The sequence below is a fragment of the Herpailurus yagouaroundi genome, unplaced genomic scaffold (assembly GCF_014898765.1).
Source record: "Herpailurus yagouaroundi ecotype Mexico unplaced genomic scaffold, PumYag 139, whole genome shotgun sequence".
In the NCBI taxonomy this organism is placed as follows: Eukaryota; Metazoa; Chordata; class Mammalia; order Carnivora; family Felidae; genus Herpailurus; species Herpailurus yagouaroundi.
Genome location: NW_024412394.1, coordinates 41,753,732 through 41,764,301, shown reverse-complemented (window position 1 = coordinate 41,764,301; position 10,570 = coordinate 41,753,732). Strand labels below are relative to the sequence as shown.

At 38.0% G+C, this 10,570-nt stretch overlaps 1 long non-coding RNA gene across 1 annotated transcript; it reads left to right on the top strand.

Moving 5' to 3' along the window:
• Window positions 1–7,477: 7,477 nt before the first annotated feature.
• On the top strand, window positions 7,478–9,350 carry LOC121029721 (uncharacterized). The gene is made up of 2 exons (XR_005789857.1): window positions 7,478–7,972; window positions 9,211–9,350. It is a non-coding gene; the product is annotated as an uncharacterized LOC121029721 (long non-coding RNA).
• Window positions 9,351–10,570: the final 1,220 nt, after the last annotated feature.

Sequence of the window (10,570 nt, the reverse complement as noted above, 5' to 3'; positions counted from 1 at the left end):
TGGCTGACTTAGAGTTCCATTGATTTTATACCTAAAAAAAGAGTAATTGGGTTATCTATGATTTTTGGTGGGGGGAACAGACAGTGGGTCAGAATTTGCTACTGAAGGGTAACATAATCTCACTTTGATTGGGTATTCCAAAAACACAAATAAAGTTAGTTTCTGGACTTCTAGTTCTAAACTCCTGAAGAAGGGTCGGGTAGGGTGGGGTTGAAAGTCAGTGAGAAATGCATGAGGGAGAAAAGTATTGAATTTGAGGAGGCTCAATAAATTCCACTATTTTTATTCATTAAAAATTTCTACCAATTGATAAATGAGGCCAAAAGTTAACTTTATACAAACAAAGGTGATATTGAAGAATGTGACTTAGCTCCTGATGGCATTAGGTTCTTACTCTCAAACGTGCATCCAATAACTTGCCTGCTGGGTCAGGCAGTGCTGACCAATATACGCTTCCATATGCATACAGCATGAATGCCATACAACTCAAAGGAGCAGAGCTCTCTATCGGCAGCTTGGCTTCTGGGAAAAAGTACGGAAAATCTCCGCAAGCTCAGTTTCTTTCTCTAAAGGTATGCCTTCAGGTTCAGTTCTTCCTCCTTCTTTACTGCAACTCCCTTCACATGAAAGGAAATATTAGAAGCCTGGAAAAATTGTCCCCCACCCACTGTCAGTAAACTGTTATTGAGTGATTCTATCCTTTTGTTGAAATTTTAACATTGAAGTTTAACTTATGAACCTTGCCCATAAATATTATATATTAGGAGAGGGGAAAAAAAGGCCAGCTGGCGGTAGGTGAAAAGACAGAGAATGGAGGTAGATAAGACAAAGATAGATACAGTGTTAAGCTTGGATTCAGATATATGTTTTTCTTTGGTATTTCTAATAGCTAGCAGCATGTCATTCTGAAATCATAATTCTAAAGAAGAAAATTAATGTTGAAAAGAAAAAATGAAGAAGAAAATAAATTTTTTATTATATATTTTGAAATTTTTTCTCCTGAGTATGCAAGGACAATATTCTGGCATTACTTGCCTTCTTTGGGGGCAGAGCATAAATAAATCCTATGAACTATAATCAAAGTGTGAGGAAATCTCTTCTTGCCAAAAATGAGTGAGGTATGAGAGATATCCTGATAACCAGCCATTGAGAATAGATTCCGTTTTCCTAAGGGTCAGTCCCAAACTGCCAGGAATTCTTCTCCACATTCTTCAAGTATAAGGATTCCCCACTTTTTTTGAAAGTTTTCAGTATGCCACTTCTTTTTTACAAAAGACCTACATTCGTACCTGTTTTTGCTAACTGAAAGAAATCTGAAGAAAAATTTCACTTTTACAAAATAGATACAAAGCTAAAAAGCTAAAATAGCATTCAGCATTTGTTTTGCAGCGAGCCTTTACAGAAGCACCCCAGCAGCGAGAGCAGCACCCCAAGCTCCTTCCCAGGAACTACACCTAGCAGCTCAGCGTCAGGCTGCCATAGCTTTGAACTGTGTCTGTTACCATCTGTGCTTAACCTCTATTTATTTTGTACATCCATTAGCAACATGTGTTGTAAGGTATCAGAAAAGCCTAAGAGAGGTTATTTTTTGAGTCAGGGAATGTTCAAAAATTTTTCAATATAAATTAATGGTAATTACTTCTTTGCTTTATGCCATTTCGGCTTATGAAAAGTTTCACAGGAATGCTCTACTTTGGGATAGTGGGGAAAACCTGTACTTAAAAATGTACAAATATACATATCCCAACTTTTTATTTAGAAACTGTATTGATGTAGATATCACATAAATTATGTTAAACTCTCCTATTAACAGCTTTGTTCTTTATGCAATTCAGTTGAAGAAATCTAAAGACTTTTTGGTTGTTCTGGTTTTTTTAAATAAAAGGGAAGTTTAAAAGAAGGAAAAAGTGGACTTATGCCATTATCTTGAACACATTTTAGAAAGTCTGGAGAACATAATGTTACTATTGCAACCGTATATAAGAACAATGAAGCATAATAGCCCATTTGCTTCATAGTTTCTTAATTAAAGATGGATTAATTTTCAAGCAGTTATGGTCCATTTACCACTTAACATGACATTTCCTAGTTTGGGTTGTTTTTGTATCAAATTAAAGTTAAATGAAAATATATTATTGTATACAAATTTTGAATAAGAAAAATTATAGTAATTCATTGAAATAACAGATTCCATTGGAAATTACACTAATAATTTCTAGAGGATGAATAACAGATTGAAACCAGAGTCTGGTTTAGAGAATATGTTGAAGAGGAATAAAAAAGGAGTGACTTATACACATTATTTTATGGCTCATCTTTATGGCATGACCCCTGGTTCATGGTGGATATATGGGTTAACTTGGCAAAAAAATGAGCAGACTCTGAAGGGCACCTTTAACTCACAGCTTGATAACTATCCAACTACACAGGAATCCGACTACACATAAATCGTATGATTTATGACTTATGTTGGCTGAATTTTTTAACTCTCTGGCGGGGGGGACATGTTCTTACTAAGGAACTACAACTCCTTAACCTAAAGAAAAAAGCCAAATAGATTTTATTTTTGGCTAATAAAGAATGCTTTGTGGATTTCAGTCAGATCACTTTACTCTTCTCTCCCTAATCATGACGGGACACCCGATTTACTCTGGCAAATATGGCTGTCCCCTCATTTAACTTGTGAAGAAAATGAATAACAATAAGACTAGATATAAGGACAATAAGATTAGAAGGTCGTCTCTTTCCTTCACCAAGTCTCTGTGTGTTTTTGAAATTCTTTTAATAGAATGAAAACTAATGTAATTGGAGGGAAAAAAACAAACTGGTTTATTTTTCTGTCCTTTGGGTAAAAGTAATTGGCTTCCATTTTTACTGTCCAGTCAGCTGCATGGTATCAGTCTTTGTGGAGATACACTTCATACTGAACAGTTCTCCCAAATCAATGCCATAGGATTTAAATCTGAAATGTATGGTCTTGATTATTTACAAAGTTGCTTTATGTCTAAAAGAATTTGCACATGTGCACAAAGAATTTTCTAAAATTTTCACTTGGTTGTATGGACATGGATATAGAAGAATTTGTGAAAAAGCCATAATTTTGATATTATAAGCTCATTTTTATATTCTTGAATGTGAGCGTGATCCAGTTTCAATTTTCTATGAACGCCTTCATTGAGTGTTTGGATTTAACCAGCTGATCTGGCTGCTGTCCATTCCTTATTCACCTCCCCATGTACTTACATCATTGGAAAAGGATATCCCCATGGATTGGAACACGGTTCTTCAGCCTCAAGTATGGGACTAATTGTGTTTCCTGTCATACTCCATCTGATTTGTTGATCTGCCTGGTTCCATCAAGATGACAATTAAAACTTCTGCTTCACTTATGTTTTGGAGATGCCATTTCACACTGCCACCAAGTTATCAAAGTCCACATGCCTGACATATTAGGAAAATGTGGTAAATGATGTAGACATTAGTTCTGCACAAATGTCAGTTTCCTGAAAATTCAGCCACATCACACCTCATGGCTTATCATCACTATCAGCCGTTGCTCCCAGCCAGCCTGTTCCAGAGTATACCATTAATAAATGAGCTAATTCGGGCTATTTGACCCTCTCCATGAGTCAAGGATGAGGTCATAGATCAGCAAATCAAAAGCCCTCCAGTGCCAATACATACGTTGAGATGTAGTCTGCTTGCTATTACCCCAACAAACTTCTGAGCCACGAGTTCCTGATCTCTCTCAACTTCACATCAGAAGGCTTTTAGATTTAGTTTTGCCTGCACTATGCAGACAGTTTGTCTCCACCAAATTTCCCAGTGGGGAACCCTATTTTAAATACTACTGTGGATGGCCGGACCATTCGATGGGCCCCAGCTGAATACCAGAGCTTCTCCTTCCTGACTTAAACAATGCCCTGCCTCCATCAGTAGACCTAGCTGCATCTCATTTAATTCTTCCCCTGCATCTAATCACCGGGAACTGGGGTCTAGTCAATCTTGATATTTGTGTTTCTGCCTGGAAAGGAGTCCTAAAGAGAGGGGGCTTGAAATTCAGCCCTTAATTAATTTTCTCCTGCATTTCTGGAACTGTCTATTCTTTCACTAGCCCAGATCAGATCTCTACTGCCACTTTGGCCCCTACCTCACCATCTCTCTTCCCTCTACTTGTCCCTAAGCCGAGTTCATAGACTGATTCTGCTATGCCTTTGTTCAAACTTGATCAGATTTTTGGTCTTTACCCCAAGCTTCGTGGTTCAACCGTTTCTCTAAATCTCAGGAACTCTCCCAACTGTTTCTACCATGAATGCAACTTTCCCATGGGCTTGAATGTGGTCTGCAGCTGTGTAGGCAATACCAACATTTTACTGGACACTTAAATAGGAAAAGAGCTACTTACTGCCACCCTGCCCTGACCTCTGCACGGATCAATTTCCCTGACTAACTTCTGGGTGGGTCTCTTCCTTACCAGAAATTTCTCTGTCTGTGCCAAGGCACAGGAAATTATTGAGAAAGTAGGAAGACTAATCCTAAACTCTAGCTACCAGCTAGGGGCCTATTTTATTGCTAAGCCCATTTTCTGTGGGTTGGGCCTGATTCATTTCTCAACATTACTGTTTTTGAGGGACTCTTGGAATGGCTTACAGCTTGCCTTTATAGGGGTTATCTGATAACCGCTGTATCTTTCTATTCATTTCTTTTGTTAAAAAATTATTTATTTAAATTCAAGTTAGCTAACATACAGTGTAGTATTGGCTTCAGGAGTAGAACTTGGTGATTCATCAGTTACATATAACACCCAGTGCTCATACCAAAAAAGTGCCCTTACCCCTTCCATTATCCCAGAATTTGATAAATTCCTCATACCCATTCTGGTCTGAATCTTCTATGCCATTGTTCAGACAAGCTTTCTGACATGGCATCTTTGTTTGAGTCCTGAGCTTTGACTGTTTGTTTACTTCCCTGAATTTTGGTTAGTATCTCTTCCACCAATCACCAATTCCTGGATATAGTCTAACTCATTGCTTTTCCTAAACCCCGCTATTGATTAGGTGAAATAAACTCAGAAGCACTTCTTCCTTCACAGTAGCAAACTGATTAGACATAGTAGATTTATTTTCATTAACAAAAATAGATGAGGTTAACTCATACTATTCCTTTAATCTTATTTTATGGGGAACAAACTCTGCAAGAGGCAGCCAAATGATGGCTTTAAGGAATTCCAGAAAACTGCTACTACTCACAGCCTAGAAATTCCTAGCAAACCTAATACCATCAAGGGATGTAACTATGATCACATAATTGCACAGCTCTCTTTTCAAGACTTTGTAATATGTTTCCTAAATTGATATCATTTGGCAATAGCTATAAATTTATGACAAACCAAAAAGGTTACAATTATGAATTATGGGGTTTGTTCCTAAGGATCCCGCAGAAAAACTGAAAACTCAGAACCCTTTTGAAGGCAATAGAATAATTTCAACCATCATTTTTTCCATATCTCAAACCAAATACATTGTCTGTCTTAAAACTATATAATAATGGTGTCTTAAGGCTTACTCAAATAGCCACAAAAACCTTTGAACAGATGCATAGTTCCAAATAGGCATTATAAACTATGACAGAAATGGAACTGATTTTTTTTTTATTGGTAATGAATACGTTGTATAGGGTTGGTTTAAAAATGCTGTATAGACCACCCTACTAAAATAGGTCATCCAACCTGTTTTTCTGGGTTTTTTCCCCATTATCAGGTTTATCACACATTGTAATTGTATATGTATTTCTTTGCATGTATGTTAGTTTTCTGTCTTCACCACTAGGTCATAACTTATGTGCTCCATGAGACCAGATACAATGACTATTTTATTCACCAGTATATGCTCAGCCCCTATGCCTGTTGCTATGTTAGGTGTTGAATAAATATTTGTTAAATACATTAGTACAAGCATTCAATAACTCTTGAATTGTGATGGACCTAAATGAGATTATATAAATACTCTCTGACATAATATAAAACAGAGATAACTAAATTGAAATAGATTCATGTATGATATATACATCTGTCATATATATACTGCATACAAATGAATAAGATCATAGAATATCTATGATATATAAATCATCTCTACACACACATATAGAAAACATTATTTCTACACATATATTTCCCTATATATATATGAACAAGTAGAAATTATTTGGTAAATAATCCCTTGGTTTATTTACTTTTGGTAGTAAATAGATCTTGAGAATATTTTTAAAATCTGAAAATGTGCCAATAATACTTTATATAATATTTCCCCCCAAAATGAGAGGTCCATTACATTTGAGGTGTGATTCTTGGAAGGAAAATTTAAACACTGGAAAAAAAAGAATCATTCTGTGAACTGAATTATTCAAGACAAAATAGATTAAAATCTATCAGTAAATGCATTTAGTAGTATATTTACATTTTTTTTTATTTTTTTTTTCAACGTTTATTTATTTTTGGGACAGAGAGAGACAGAGCATGAACGGGGGAGGGGCAGAGAGAGAGAGAGGGAGACACAGAATCGGAAACAGGCTCCAGGCTCTGAGCCATCAGCCCAGAGCCTGACGCGGGGCTCGAACTCACAGACCGCGAGATCGTGACCTGGCTGAAGTCGGACGCTTAACCGACTGCGCCACCCAGGCGCCCCTACATTTTTAAAAATTGAAAGAACCAGTATAGAATGCAGGAGGCTTGCTAAATACCAGCATGGAGGTGGTATGTGGTAAGGAGAGACCTAAAAGTTTTAATTGACTTTTAAGTCAATGTGAATGTGAATATTACTGTGAATGTTACTGTGATGATTGCAGTACACTAATGAACGAATGAGTGAATGAATAGAATTTTAGGTTGTGTTACAAAAGCACAATGTCCAGGATATGTCCAGCCATGCCTAGTGTATTCTGTTCAGTTCAGAGGATCACATTCTAAGAGACATGAGTAAATATGCACTTTTCCAGAGGCAAACACAGTGAGGATTGCAGGGAGCTTGAAAATGTCACTGGGAAGGAATGTTTGCTGGGTCCAGGGACATGGGCATGAGCATTGTCTTCAATTATCTGAAGGACTTACCCTGTAGGTCTAGGATTAGTATCGATAATAGTGCACCATAAGGGGTATCCAGAACCAGCTATGGAACCTAGAAAGTGACAGAATTTGGCACAACCCAAGGAAGAACTTTTTAGCAACATAGAGTATTGAAATGGGGTGCTTTAAAAAAATTTTTTTAATGTTTATTTACTTTTGAGAGAGAGACAGAGAGTGAGCAGGGGAGGGGCAGAGAGAGAGGGAGACACAGAATCTGAAGCAGGTTCCAGGCTCTGAGCTGTCAGCACAGAGTCAGATGTGGGGCTAGAACCCATGAACAGTGAGATCATAACCTGAGCCGAAGTTGGAAGCTCAACCAACTGAGCCACCCAGGCACCCTGAAGTGAAGTGCTCTTTAATATAAACTTCATGAGTTCTGAGATCTTTAAAGAGAGGGAAGTCAGGGAAGAAATTCATTTAATTACCTAAGATACTCTTTCAACTATAATGTTCTAAAATTGAAAAAACAGCTAACATAATGGACCCTTTAAGCTGTAAGTGGTTTCTATTAAAAGTCATGGGCTTCCTCGCTTAACCTCTGCTCATTTCATCTTATTACTTTGGTAATTTTCTCCCATCCACTGGAGCGTGTGAGTTTATCTTTCCTTTTACTGGGTTTACTGAAAGCATGAGCAATAATCTCAATGACCTATAATTTAAACAAGAGGGGAATTATGACTTTTAACAAAAAGGGTAACATGTTGACCTGAGGGAGGCTGTTGACACTCTCCATTGTTTACCAGGACTTCCCAACCTCCAACCTCTGCCTCACTTTATACGAGTCCGGCAAACTGCAATCTAATGTCAGAACTGGGCCAACAGAAAGAAAAATGGGCAATCCAACAGCTTGTGAGTCACCTATGATCCATTTTTCCAGGGACTAGGGTGATGGTGGTGGAGATCACTTATCTTTACTACACAATTAAACAGCTTTCACCTACAATAGCTCCTGGTCACAGAGTCAGTAAAAGTACACTTTCAGCAGCTAGCAACAAGATGGGGGTGTGAGTGGGGTAGTGAACGCTGGTAGAGGCATCTGTTGACTGGACTTCAGGCAGCAGGAGAGTGTGAGATTTGATGCTGTCCATGAAACCGTGGTTAGTTTCATACGGAAGCATGAGAGCAAATATAAAGAATGAAGATTTTATGTTTATATCACCCAATGTCTCTCATAAGAAGTAAGGAAGAAATAAGACGTACTAAAAGCTGTAGATTTCACAGCACCACCTTCTGGATTTCAATTGAGTAAGTCAAGGACTGAGCTTGAGAAATCTGCCCTTTTAATAACTCCAGGCAAAGCCCAGACACTTAGGTCACAGACTTCACACTGAAAACAACTACTCGTTTAGGCAAAAATGACAAATTTGGTCCTTATATTTCTCAAGTGTATCTCTTGGAACTCAGAACCAGTTAGAGCAAAGCGCTGTTGCAAAAATCAGTGTGGGGCTTGGGAGAGGGCATGTGCATTAAGCATTTGAAATATGCTTTGTAGACTACTATAGGTAACATAAATTATTAGATACTGGGAAATAGTCAGAGAAAAGTAGGAAAAAAAGAATAGTATTGAATTCCAAACTTCGATAACAACAGAAAACAACTCAACAGTAGGCTAGAGCTACAGTTTGCTTTGGGGTTGAGTGTCAAACTTCCATGTAATAACTCACAGCAGGATGGACTGTGAAATTTGCTTTGGGGTTAACAACACCTATGAGCTGGAATGGGAGACCATCACCCTTGCTATTACACTGCCAGCCTTACCTGGACAAGGGGACACATTGCTATTCAAGCCATATACCACTCTAATGCCACCAGTGAGCTTAGGAGGCAAAAGATATTAAGAGGAAAATGATCACATAATGTTTGATGCAGCTTCTCTGTGCCGATTGCCTCTGTAGGTTTTGATGAAGTGTTTATTCACCTCCTCCCAACCATTCTTGGAATAGCCACATTCAATAATGCAAGATCACAAAGGTGATTTGACTCCTGTTCTCCCCCCACCCCCATTTGAGTATAAACGAGAAGGGTGTTGATAGAATCATGGTCAGTAACCACTATTTTCTTCTTGTTGCTATGCTTCTGCTTTCAAGTCTGAGGAGAAAATCATATGAGCACTTCAGTGAAAACTTCAGCTTGAATCATGTCACTCGGGGTAATCTGGATACCAAGAAGCAAACAAAACAGACTGAATAAAAGCAGCCTGAAGTTCATCAGGTTTACTTTGCCTCCACCTGCTCTCAGAGAGACATAAATGTGCAATGCTTGACTGCAGTTTCATATTTACAGGAATAGATTGGAGACAGAAATCATCCTCAGCCCTTAATCCCAGGGAAACCAGAAAAACAACTTCTTATAAAGCTACTTAGGGTAGCAGATGTGGAGGTATGTTTTGGATCAGACACGGCCTAACAAATAGCTTTTAAAAATGAAATATTTCACTAAACAGCTCAAAATGAGCACTAGAAATTTTATTAACTCTTTCTAAAAAAAAAATTTTTTTTAATGTTTCTTCATTTTTGAGAGATAGAGCAGAGTGTGAGCTGGGGAGGGGCAGAGAGAGAGAGAGAGACAGAATCAAAAGCAGGCTCCAGGCTCTGAGCTGTCAGCACAGATCCCAAAGTGGGGCTCAAACTTACTGACAGTGAAATCATGACCTGAGCCGAAGTCGGTTGCTTAACAGACTGAGCCACCCAGGTTCCCCTATGAACTCTTTCTAAAATAAAATACTAAGAATAGTGAGCATTTTGGGCATTGCCTCATTCATTCATTTCTTTTTCCTTAACTGTATAGGATTCCTCTGATGTTAATTGTGCTGGGAAGTTCTCTGTCTACCTAGGGAGGGGAGGAAACATGCACAGTGCCCTGCAGTGGGTATGCAGGAAGCTGTAGTCCCAGGGCTGTTCCTTGTCAGCTGCAATCACTACTCTTCTGCAAACGCACACAACTCACTGTTCCTTGTGGAAGACCTTTTGAGACACTCCTAAGTATGTACTCCTTCAGAGATGGTGGCCATTTTACAAATTTGGGGGATCTGAACTTTTTTATTTAGTTTATCAGATTATTCTTTGGCTTCATTCATTCTTTCATTCTGCCTGTAATGTCCCACACTTTGGAATATATGCATGCATTTTTAGCTCTTTTGTTTTCAATACCTATGTTAGAGTTTCTTACCTTTTACAAGAAAATAAATTGTTAGCTTTTAAAAAGCACCTCTATTTTTTCCTGAACTGAAAATATTAGAAAACATTAAAGACATATTAACATCACTCTTAGAGCTTGATTGATTTTTATAAAAGAGATAGAAATTAGACCACTCGGGGAATCAAAAGAACTTATTAATAGGCGAGTGGCATTTGAGTTGGGCTTTGAGAAGGGAGGTAGTATTCCCAGTATCATAGATGAGCAGACCCATAATGGCTTAGCAATAGATATTCTTAGAAATAATGAAGT